The sequence below is a fragment of the Typopeltis vanoorti genome, chromosome 9 (genome assembly GCF_054136105.1).
Source record: "Typopeltis vanoorti isolate ZY-2024b chromosome 9, IOZ_Tvanoo_1.0, whole genome shotgun sequence".
Lineage (NCBI taxonomy): Eukaryota > Metazoa > Arthropoda > Arachnida > Uropygi > Thelyphonidae > Typopeltis > Typopeltis vanoorti.
This window is the reverse complement of record NC_143557.1, coordinates 141,673,705-141,686,786: the sequence shown is the minus strand read 5'-3', so window position 1 is coordinate 141,686,786 and position 13,082 is coordinate 141,673,705. Positions and strand designations below refer to the sequence as shown.

At 36.4% G+C, this 13,082-nt stretch overlaps 1 protein-coding gene across 2 annotated transcripts in view; it reads left to right on the top strand.

Annotated features, from left to right (window-relative positions):
* The window catches only part of Nulp1 (Nuclear localized protein 1), a 362,638-nt gene that overhangs the window by 250,272 nt on the left and 99,284 nt on the right, over nt 1–13,082 (top strand). The gene's annotated exons all lie outside the window — the stretch shown is intronic.

The following is a 13,082-nucleotide window of genomic DNA, read 5'->3' as shown; positions in this document are numbered from 1 at the left end:
GTGACTGACCTGCAGAGGGAGATAGATGAGCTGAAAGAGGAGGTGGAATGTCTTGTGAATGAGAGCAGAAGTATGAAAGATAAGATTAGGAGAATGGAAGAGATAAATGCAAAGCAAATCAGAGTAGGGGGGAGAGAGAATTTAGGGAGTATGAGTGAGAGGTATGGGGGTGCTAGAAGAGGAGAGAATGGAAACAGTAGAAGAGAGGGAATGAGAGAGAGGTATGGGAATGCTAGCAGACAAGAGGATGGAAACAGTAAGAGAGATGGAATGAGAGAGAGAGATGGAAGTGCTAGAAGAGGAGAGATGGAATGAGAGAGAGGTATGGAAATGCTAGAAGACGAGAGGATGGAAACAGTAGGAGAGACAGAATGAGAGGGGGGGATATGGAAGTGCTAGAAGTGGAGAAAATGGAAACAGTAGGAGAGAGGGAATGAGAGAGATGTATGGGAGTGCTAGAAGAGGAGAGAATGGAAACAGTAGGAGAGAGAGAGGTATGGTAAGAGGTATAATGTATGGCGACTCAATGATCCATGGTGTTCAAGATAAAATGCGTGAGGAGTGTTTGCCAGGAGGAACAATAGAAAGGGTGGCTATGGCAATTAAGAGAGGTGAAAGGGTGGATGAGATGATTGTGATGGTAGGAACGAATGACTTGAGTGGTAATGTAAGTCGGGCAGCGAGAGATATGAGATTTTTGCTTGAGACTGTACGGAAGAAGACAGAGAGAGGAAAAATAGTGTGCGTGTTGCCTAGGTATGATAATGATGAGCTGAGCAGAAGAACGATGATATTGAATGGCATAATAGCAAGAATGTGTGACAAGAGAGGACTGGTATATGTGGATGCTTGGAGTGCGTTTGAGGAAAGAGAGGAATTGTATGCGAGAGACCGTTTACATTTGAATGAGGAAGGACGTAAGCATCTGGAGAGATTGCTGTTCTGAACGAGTCAGTGTGTCCCAGGGAGGATGATAGCAGGGGTGTCCTCTTATGGGAATGGATACTTGGGAGAAGGGAGACGATGTCAGGTAACACTGAGCCCATTGGAGTCTAGAAGGGATAACGCTAGGTATAGAAACAATGGCATTTATATGCTTTATACTAATGCCAGGAGTATCCGGAATAAGGGAGAGGAATTGGTGGCGCAGATAGCATCAGCCTGGCCAAAAATTATTGCGATCACTGAGACATGGTTGACAGAAGGGGATATAACAACAGGAATAGAAGTCGCTGGGTATAGCATTTTTCGTCAGGATAGGAGGGGGAAAGCGTGGTGGTGGGGTACTGCTTATGATAAGTGATGACCTATGTTCTCTAAGAGTGGAGGCTTTGGAAGGAAGTGAGACAAATGATTTTGAGAGGGTATGGTGTGAGGTAGAGGTAGGCAAGACAGGATATTTAGTGGGGTGTTGCTACAGACCCAGGAGTACAGAGGATGGGGACCAGGAGATGTTTAGACAGCTAAGTTTGGCAAGTGCAAGAAGAATGATTGTTATGGGAGATTTTAACTACAGTAGTATAAATTGGAGAGAGGAAGATGCATGTAGCAATAGGGGAATGGAATTTCTAGAATTCTTGAGGGACAAATGTCTTAGGCAACATGTAACAGAGGGAACAAGAGGTTCAAGAGTTTTGGATTTGGTTATAGCATCAGAAGAGTTGATAATAACTGAGTTGACATCTCTCCCACCAGTTGGAGAGAGTGACCATATGGTTTTGACTTGAAAAATGAATAGACATGCAGGAGTATCAAAGAGACGGGAACTTATGTGGAATTATAATGCAGGTGATTATAATAGTCTTAGACGTCAACTTCGGGAAGTTTCATGGAGGGAGGAATTGGAAGGCCGGGATATCATTAGTGCGTGGGAAATTGTGAAAGAATATTTGTTAGCAGCAATGTTAAGTTGTATACCACGAGTGAAGAAGAGGACACAATTTGGAGTAAAGTGGATGACAAACAATATTAAACAGGAATTGCATGCGAAAAAGAGGATATGGAAGAGATATAAGGAGACTGGTGATGAGAATATGCATGAAGAATATAAGACACAGGCCAGAAGAGTGACTAGTGTGGTAAGGAAAGTGAAACTGGAATACGAGAGGAGATTGGCCCTAAGATCCAAAGAAAATCCTAGGGAATTTTTAAGCTATGTGGCCAGTAGGAGGAGAAATGACTGTGGAAGAATGATATTGTGGGATAAAAATGGGAATAGAGTGACTGATGCAGAGGACATAGTGGAATTGTTCAGTGAACACTTTATTGGAGTATTTCATGCTAGAGGAGTCAGTTTTAATGCTAGAGGGGATAGGGCTGGTTCGAGGTTTAGAAGTACAGGAGGAGAGTGTGTTTCAGATACTGAGTACTCTGGATGTCAGTAAAGCTGTGGGACTGGATGGTATTTCACCCCGCGTTTTGAGAGAATGTGCTAGGGAACTGACAGTGCCTTTAACCAGGCTTTTCAATGAAAGTCTGGCTTTGGCAAAGGTGCCCAGGGAATGGAAGGAAGGTAAGATAGTGCCATTGCATAAGGGTGGTAACAGACTGGAAGTGTCTAATTATAGGCCAGTCTGTGTGTCATCAGTTGTTGTTAAGATCTTGGAGAAAGTAGTGAGGGACCGTATACAGCATTGGGCAGATGAGGGTAATGTTATCTGTGAGAGTCAACATGGATTTGTGAAAGGGCGCTCTTGTTTTAGCAATATGCTAGCCTTTTATAATAGAGTTACAAGAACATTAGATGAAGGAAAGGCATATACTGCAATTTTCTTACGCTTAGCGAAGGCATTTGACAGGGTGCCACATGATAAGCTGATATTTAAGTTGCAGCACATGGGTCTGAATGTCAGATTGGTCAACTGGATTCAGGATTGGCTGTCTGATAGGTATCAGAGAGTTGTGTATGGTGGAGCAGTTTCAAGGAGGCAGAGGGTTACAAGTGGGGTCCCACAGGGCTCAGTACTAGGACCTATATTGTTTAACCTTTATATCAATGACATTGCAAGGGGATATTCAGTTGTTTGCGGATGATGCGAAGCTGGGAAGGATTATTAGTAATAGTGCAGATGAGGTAGCCCTGCAAGAGGATTTGGATAAGCTAGATAGATGGGAATGAATGGGGGCGTCAGTTTAATGCAGCAAAATGTAAGGTCTTGAGGTTTGGGAAACATCGATGGGCTGCTGCATACTCTATGGGAGGAGTTATACTGGAGGAAGTAGGGGAGACAAGAGATCTGGAGTTGATGATTGATAGAAACCTGAAGTTTAGGGGACATATTGCAAAGGTGGTAAAGGTAACACAGAGGATTGCTGCAATTATGAGAAGGACACTGACCTGCAGAGATAAGAGGGTTATCATTCCGTTGTATAAGTCTGATCAGACCACACTTTTTTTGGTCCCCAGGATTTGAAGGGGATAAATTAACTGTGGAAAGGATCAAAGATGGATGACAAAGATGGTTTCAGGACTGTACAAGGATAGTTATAAGGATTGGCTGAGGGAATGTGGACTGCAGAGTTTGGTGGATAGAAGAAGGAGAGGTGATATGATTGAGACTTTTAAACTGTTGAGAGGTGGTTACAGGGTTGACACTGGGGAGTTCTTTCACTTGGTTGAACAGCGGGAAGGAGTGATGACAAGAAGTCATCCCTGGAAGTTACGAAAGGAAACTGTGAGCAAGAGGGTAAGGAGTGGTTTCTTTGCATGGAGGGTGGTTGAACCATGGAATGCATTGCCTGATGGAGTGGTGGGAGCGAGAATGGTCAATGAGTTTAAAGAGTGGTATGATAGACGTTGTGTTTCTTAAGGGGGACCTCCCCTCGATGAGTCTTGACAGACTTTATGTTCTTAGGAAGGACCTCCCACGATGAGTTTTTTGACTCCATGGAGGCCTGAAGAATAATAATAATAATATATGTGCCTCAGAAGCCAACTATGAATATACTCGTATGTCGATTGCCGACCTCCTATGCCAAGCATAAGTTAACCTGTAATTTGTAAATCAAATTAAAACTAATAAAATTAATAAAAATAATAACATGAAATCAATAAAATAAAAACCAATTTGTTCAAATTATGAATGATACACTTTAAAACAATTTCCACGCACAATGGTGGTTTTTCCTGCCAAACAGGACAATAATAACATGTTGTCATTGTTTGTTTCGTGTGCATACTCGGCATGGCTTTGTTGGGCAATTCTTTTTTTCTGTAGGTGGTAAAATTTCCAAATAATGAAGATCCCGAATCCTGCTGGTATTCTGTGATGCTATAAGCTCATCCATTCCAACTAAAACTGAAATAAATTGATCTCTAAATTTTAATGCAGTCATTGTGTTTCTAGTAATTATATTATAAAATTTATGCGCATTTTGAATGTATATATCAAAAATGCGTATTGCCAATTTCTTTGGCCATCTAATTGTCTTTCGTAAGGTGGAATAGTAAGAAAGCATTTGATCAGAAAGAAGGATGCCTGGTTTTAATTGAATTTTACCATTCCGATTTTTCGTTTCAACCATTTCAAATTTGTGCATATTTGTAATGGAAAGAACTTCCCTCTTATCCTTCCATTTGCGATGATGAATTCATTAAATTTATCATCGCTCATATTTGCATAAGCTTCTAATTCTTTATCAGTAAGTTTTCTTTTACTGGTCATGGCGAAACTGAAGGTTTTTAGAGACTAGACACAATAAACACAGTCGTCAGCACATGTAATATATAGTTGGGGTGATACGAGATTACTCGTAGTTGGCGAATGAAACAAAATTCTTTCTGATAAGCTGGCTACGAGAAAGACGCGAAAGCACTTGGCGTGCGGGAACAAACTATGCCCAAGGAGCGTGGCAGCAAACGTGTTAAATATGCTCGTTTATTACTATACAAAGGTGTCGTCTGATTTATCTTTTGCAATGCACTGATCCCAAAAGCGTAATTTGATCCTATAAGCCGGAAACATAAGATAAGAAATGAGTTAAGATAGAGAACGCATTTGATGCCATGACTGCAAACCTTGGCCAAGAAAGGATATATAACTGATTAATTAGAATCTACTGGAGGTATGAATATCTTCTTTTGCCATTAGGAGAACTTTAGTGGCACAGTCATAAATAAATAATAAATTTCTAGAGATCTGCAGCATAAGGAAGAAATACCGAAGGTAGAACTTAAGGATTGGGGTAAATAGAGTAGCAAGATAAAGATAAGACTAAATAAAGGAATTTTTGAAATTAAGTAATAAGTGAGTAGTGTAAAACATTTATGATAGAGCAATTGAAATAATGAAAACCCGAAACAACAACAACAAAAGCCAAAGAAAAGAAAACGATATATTTTACAGATGTTCTGACTTTACAAGAAGACTTGACTAGATTGAGTGAGTGGGGATGACATTTCAATGTTGCAAAATGTAAGGTTTTAAAATGTGGGAAAAAAGATGGGATATATTGTTGGAGGTGGAGGAAGTAAGAAATCTTGGAGTGATGGTGTATAAGGATCTGAAATTTAGCAGACACATTTCCAAAACTGTAAGGACAACAACAAATTCTGGAAATGATGCAGAGGACACTGACTTGTAGAAGTAACAAGATTCTTATTCCTTTTATAAGGCCTTGATTAGGCTGCGTATAGACTACTGTGCACAGATTTGGTCACCTGGTTTTCAAAAGGATGAGAAGATGTTGGAAAGGGTCCAGAGGTGATTGACTAAGATAGTTTCTGATTTCTGGAATGCTGAATATGAGGAAAGGTTGTGAAGGTGCAATTTACAGAGTCTAATGGACAGGAGAAGGAGGGGGGGGGTGATATGATAGAGACATACAAGTTGGGAAGGGGTTTGTAATAGGATCAATGTTGAAGAGGTTTTTCATAAAATGATGGGAGATCAGGAGAGAACAAGAGGTCATCCCTAGAGATGGCCCCTGAGGCACACCACTAGTGACTTTCCTCTTCCGGGATATTGCTCCACCATACACAACTTGCTGATATATATCAGAAAGCCAATCTCCAATCCAATGCACTAGTCTAATATCCAACCCCATCTGCTCTAATTTGACTATCAACTTAACATGTGGTAATCTATTAAAAGCCTTTGCAAAGACTAAGTATACTGCATAGGTTATGCAGGAGGAGTAATGTGGAGTTTGAAGTGAGTTTGATAGGCAAAAGAACTTATTAATTAATAATAGATTTAATAAAGGATATCTACATCTCTTTTATCATCTATTACTCTCCACCGTTTTGCATCATCAGCAAACAACTGAACATCCCCTCTTAAATCTTTCCCTATATCAATGATATATAAATTAACCTCCCAACCGGCCGAGGTGAATGAAATACTCCATTTCATCCTAGCTTTTTTCGTGGATCAAAACTTCATTGCCATTCTACCTTTTATCATGTCATTACCACCCTTTGCCGTTAATCTCTTTATGGCCATTTTAGAGCCCTTAATGGATTAACTGTTGGAGGGGCCTTTGTGTCACCTGTCTTTTCATGTACTGTGTTACTTGGAATTTCCTTCACTGTCCTATGATATTTGATCTTTTTTTTTTTTTGCCTCACAATTGATTTATTGTGTCTTCCCAAAAATTGAAATTAATTTCACATGCACAAAAATAATCAATCCGGAAATGACCACAGATCAGCCTTTGCAATGAATCTATTTAGTAATAGTAAATTCGCTGTATTTTATTCTTCAAATCAGTGCAATGGAACAGTTGCACTGATTGTTCTTTCACTTCACTTACAATATAGAAAGAATTTTTTTTCACGAATTTTCAAATCTTTGCATTGAAAATATTATGTCAAATATTTATATATTTAAATAATATTTATTGAAATAAATATGACCTTTTGCTTTCTTTCCTAGCAAAATACCATTATATGGATCATCACATTTCAGTTTTAGAAACGATTTTTTTTTGTTTTGTTTTTAGGAATAACAAATGATGTTAAATTGCATTACTCAGTTTCCGATTGCGAGTCTTTTTAGTATCGAAAATTTATATCCAATGATATTTTAGTAGGGACTCTTCGCATTCATTTTTTTTTTTTTATAGGATGCGCATTACGATAATATCCAGAGCATAACCACTGTAGATATGTTGAAAATATAATATGAAAGATATCATATACAGAATGATTCAAAATGTATGCTCATTTTGAAGATTTTCTAATGATTCTCCCCCTCCCCCCCCATTATCCTCTCCTAGAACTCAATTTCATAACTACTCTAGATTTCTACAGGTTTCACAGCTTTTCCAGGCAGTATTCAAAATCTATTACTTAATTTTACCGTTTTGACAAAAGAAATAAGACAATAATATTGTTGTACCATGAAGCTTCTAATCCTGTACTCTTTCTTTGCAATCTAAAATCAGCTGTTCTACTGTCTGCTGAAATTATTTGAAATTTTAGAAATACTATGCTATATTTTCACCATGTAAAACTGTTTATATATACCATACAGAAGAAATTCAGTATTATTATTATTTTTTTTTTTTTTCTTTAAAAAAAATCTAAATATTACTACTTCTACTACTGGTTGCTATTTCTGAAATAATCTACATCATCATCATCATCTTCAAATTTCTGCCATGTACCTTCAAGGGGTGTATAGGATATGATAGTACTACATGAAAAATTTACATCATTACTTACTTCCTATCTACAATTTTCCTCCAAATCAGTCTGTTACTTGTCAAGACTCCGATATTATCAGATCTTATATTTCTATTGTCTAAGGCACTTTTTACTGTATCAATCCACCTATATCTTGGTCTTCCTCTGGGTCATTTTCCTGCCAATGACCATATCACCTGAGATTAGCTCTGCTAATGCATTCCTGGAAATAATCTACGTCTTAGAAATACTTGAAAATAATCCTCTTAGCTGGAGGAAAAGTTAAGGCTTAGATTACTCTCGCTGCTATTGAGAAAGAAAAGAGAGAACACTTTGCCAGAAGTCACACTGAAGTGCCTCAAGCTGTAGTGCAAAATACATCAAGAATGACCAGTTTTGTTTTCATTTGTTGATTAGCAGACATCCTGAACACAGAGATACTGACATTTATTTTAAACACTGATACAGTATTTATGCAAAAATAATTTCTTAATTTATAATGATGTTTCACTTTTATTATCGAAAAATTATAAATTATTTGATACAATTATCTTGAAAAAGAGGATTTGAATTATTTTAAAAGAAAAGGAGCACATATGCATTACATAATCTTCTTTTTTGGGGGGGGGGACATTATAGACCTATTCAATCTGCAGATATTTCAGAGAATTTATTTTATAAATTGTTTGCAAGACAACTGTTACAAACGTAAACCACTCGGGTAACATGCCCGAGTGGTTAACATAACAGTTTAGTGTAAAATAGTAGCAAAGGTTTAGCTACTTTAACAATGCCACATATCTAAACTAGAAGAAAATGTTGTTATATCTGCTGATTAGAACTCTTACATAAATAATTTTTTCTGACATGATTTCTCTATTTGTTATAATGTAATCCATTTACAGATTTTTGCTCTCTTGTATTCTCCCATCTTATGTGCAGTGATTTCTTCTTTGTACTTCAAAAAAAAAAAAAAAAATCAGATAACAGAAGAAAAATATGTAGTTATATAGCATTTGTAAGATAACAGTGATTTTAAATATTAATTTCATGTATTGCCCAATATCGCATAATTTCCTGATTTATAATAATCAGGAAATAATCTATATATTTTCTGATTTATAATTTGCTAATTTATAATAATCACCAGCTAGTTTCTGTATCAAAAAATTAAAGTTATGTGGAACAATAATATAAGAGAAAAATAACAAATTAAATAAAAACTGCACCTATGTTTCATAACAGTTTTCGGTGTGTGATAGTGATACAGCAGGGGGGGGGGGTTAAACTATCAAAGGTGAAATAAAGTTCAGTTCTATTGTAAAAACATAGAAATGAAATTTCACATTTGATGCATGTGGATATACATATTTTGAATGATAGAATATAAGCAAAAGTATAGCTTACTTTAAAATTGGAGCATAATCTCTGAACTAGCAGAAAATATATACATATCAATTTAAATCATAACTGTTAATTTCATTTTGTAATGACCAATTATACAGGGAAACCAAGAAGGTGAAAGTGCAAAGAACAGTAGATTATGATATAAAGAAGAAAAAAAGAATTGTGATATGATTTAAGAATTTCATAATTTGGAAAGTCAACAGCCGTTTTTTTTTTAAATAATATTTCAAATAATTATCATGAGTTAATTTCTTCGAGAACAAAGAAAATGTTTTGTTGAGTATGCAATTAGAAAAAATTTCCTTCGAAATTGGTTCTCGAAGGAAGGCAATATTTAAGTGAAGAAACTATGCAAGGATATTTATTTTGTCCAGGCATTAAAATTGTATTGTACAATAAAAAAGAGAAAATAAAAATAATTTCTATATTTTTATCCAATACAACTAAGATCCAGTTACCCAGCATAGAACAAGGAACTGCGTTTCTTGTTATAGGCAACTGAGATGCAGCTATGAACGTTAGATAATCTGATTAAGTGTTCTCTTCAGCATGGGGGATTATCACACCTTCTAAACGACAAACTTCCAAATTGCACTTCTTATCCATGTTCTTTCAACACGTGGTCTGAAGCATATCCAGATTTAGCTGGATGTCTTTAACCTCCCAATCGTCCTGGCTGGTTGGGAGGTTAAAAGAGTGGTGGCCATATTACAGAACCCTGAGGTACTCCACTAGTCACCCTCATTCTCCTAGATTCCACTCTACCATATACTACTATCTGATGTCTGTCAGCCACCCCTCTATCCATGCTACTTGATAAACATTTGATAAACAAACTGCAAGTTCTACTTTTATTCTTCACAAAGAACATGTCATATATCAAATATTATGAACCTGAACAATCTGGATTTTCTGTACATGCTATCTCCACCAAGCATAAAGTTCACTGGAATAAGACAAGAATCCTTCTTAAAAGTTTTCCTTTGAACATCTTTATAAAGAAAGTTATGAAATGTTGTTCCATTATCCTAACCTAAATATATCTGATGGTTTATCTAGTTTATAAACTTTATCTCCTTTATGGGAGATAGTACTGTTTAACTCAACATCTTTCTTAACTTTTAATTGTATATGATTATTATTATTTTATTTTATTATTTTTTAGGAAAATATTGATGATTACACTAGCTACTAAGGTGATGCTTTTTAGAATATTTTGTTGTTTAATTGGCGTTCCATTTTTGTAATAAAGATGCCTGTGAAACACGCAAAAAATTTTGCAAATAAACATAATTTCCCACAAGTTTTCTGCTTTTTATATTTATTCTTAGTTCCTACTCACTGTATTCCAGTCTTCAAAGATACCCATGTTTCTTAAGGATGTTGAAGTGTTGGATTCAGGATTCAGTGATGAGTGAATAAAATGATGACTGATTTGTGGTTGCTCTGTTTGAGGATAGACTTGCTTTGTTAATGGCAAAATTTAGTTCATAGGTTTGCAGAGTGGTTAGCATACCTGCTCTCCACTGAACAGGCTGCGGGTTTGAATCCCGCCATGGGCATGGATGTTTGCAATTGTCTTTAGGTAGATGAATTATTGTCCAGTGTGAGACCACCTCCCTGTTTATTTGGAGGAATGAAGGGGTTTGAAAAAGTTCCATGTTTGGTTTCTAGAGCAGAATTTCTGGACTATGTAAAAATAAATAAATAAAAATAAAAAATACAAAAAAGTACACGAAATTAGTAAAAATAGAAAAAATAATCCTTAGCTCACCCACTATGCTCAACATATTATAGGTTTGCATACAATCATTCGTGTATGGGAACAGCATAAAGAAAAGGTATCAAAAAAAAAGATGTGACAGAAGCATATAAGTTATTGAAATAGTGTTATAGAGGCTCTATTAAAACAGTGTGAAGTGTTTTAATAGAGCCAATCTCAGGTGCTTTCAATGACTGGATTTAAGGAGAGATGTGAAGCGACTCTGCTTCCGCAGAGTCTGAAGACTCTGTGGAAGTTTCTAATAATAATAATAGATGAATTAGATGTTTTAAAGGAAACATATTGTGTATTTATGATGGTTGACATATAGAAAAATATAATTTATTAAAACTCCAATACATTTCATTCATTGTTACACACAGAGAGATCACTTAACTGATCTTCTTTCCTAACCAAGAAGAAATGGTCTTTACCTATTGTTTGCCATTTCTTCTTGGTTTACTTACAATAAACTGTTTCATATCTGCCTAATTTTTTATCATTTGCTAGAAATTTTATGTTCAAAATTGGAGTTTTTCTTTCTTAGAAAATGATCATTAAATGAAACTGAATCTCATAGCAGTTAACAGATATGATTGCATTTTTTTATGAATATATGGTGAACAGCAATATTTTAATTATTACTTCTATTAATGGTTTAATATTTATATTATCTCTGTGTGTGTGTGTGTGTGTGTGTGTGTGTGTGTGTGTGTGTGTGTGTGTGTGTGTGTGTGTGTGTGTGTGTGTGTGTGTGTCTATTTCTCCTTGCGCTAATTTTGTTTTCATTTCATCTCTTCTTCCTTTTTCCCTCTTTTACCTATGTGGTGTCAAGGGTTTATTAATCATCAGACCTCAACAGTTCACAGGATAAGGTGGTCATCCCTATGCCCCAGTGTATCCTATGTCTGCAGTGGTGTTGAGTTCTCAAGGCTAGTTTGCCTGCTTTGCAGGATGAAAAACCCCAGATAAACTGGGGAGAAAAATCCTACTGTACATGCCCAAGACCGGCTGACTTGGCTATGGCTGAGGAAAATCCTTCAGCTCCTCACGTCAAATTTTGTTTTTTTATTATTAATTTTAATTCAGACTCAACTGCTCCTGGTTAACTTTATATGTGCTACTATTCCGGCTCCTTTTGTCTTACTTAGCTCAGTTCTACTTTACTCTTAATATAACCCTATTCTACTTAACAAATGTCTCTCAGTTAATCCCTAATCTCATTCTCTGTTCCTACTGCAAGTAAACAGATCTTAGGTCTTTAGTCAATCTACAAAAACAGGTCACCTAATTTCTCACACTTCTCAATCAGAAAAATTTATTTGATTTTACGACTGCACCATTCTAATTGAATTTTTATAGTCTACAAATTTAGGGAAGGAATGCAGGCAAGATCATAATTAAGTTACATATTTTCATGCCACTAATCATGGCGGTTCTGTATCTAATTGACACACAGGTTCGCTAAATTTTTTTAGAGATAGTGCATTGGCAATCGATCAGGCAAGGTTATCAATCAAACATAACATTTTATTTTAACTAGTAAGAGACTACAATTCACATATTCAAAGGGAGAAAATATTTCTTTCAACATGTCTCTATTCTCCTGGCAAGTCCATGCATCCAAGCAGGAGCTCCCCCCCCTGATTTCATCCTTGCCTCCGCACTCCTGGAACTGGGTCTTCCAAGATAGCGAAAAACTATAAGTCAAAAAGCCCTACTGTCCCATCTCAACCCTTTTAACTATTATTCTCATCCTTTGTTCCAATGCTACAGTGTTCGGGATTACCCATCGGTATGATGATGTTACTTTGGTCCCCTCTGTTCAAGTATCTCTATCTTGGGCACTTATTTATTATTCACAAGACTTTGCGAATGCTTGTTTTTGCTGATTCGTCATACTAATCTAGGTTAATATGACGAATCAGCAAAAACAAGCATTCGCAAAGTCTTGTGAATAATAAGTGCCCAAGATAGAGATACTTGAACAGAAGGGACCAAAGTAACATCATCATGCCGAAGGGTAATCCCAAACACTGTAGCATTGGAACAAAGGATGAGAATAATAGTTAAAAGGGTTGAGATGAGACAGTGGGGCTTTTCGACTTTTCTGGCTCATAGTTTTTCCCTATCTTGGAAGCCCCAGTTCCAGGAGTGTGGAGGCAAGGCTGAAATCAGGGGAGCTCCTGCTTAGATGCATGGACTTGCCAGGAGAATAGAGACATGTTGAAAGAAATATTTTCTCCCTTTGAATATGTGAATTGTAGTCTCTTACTAATTAAAATA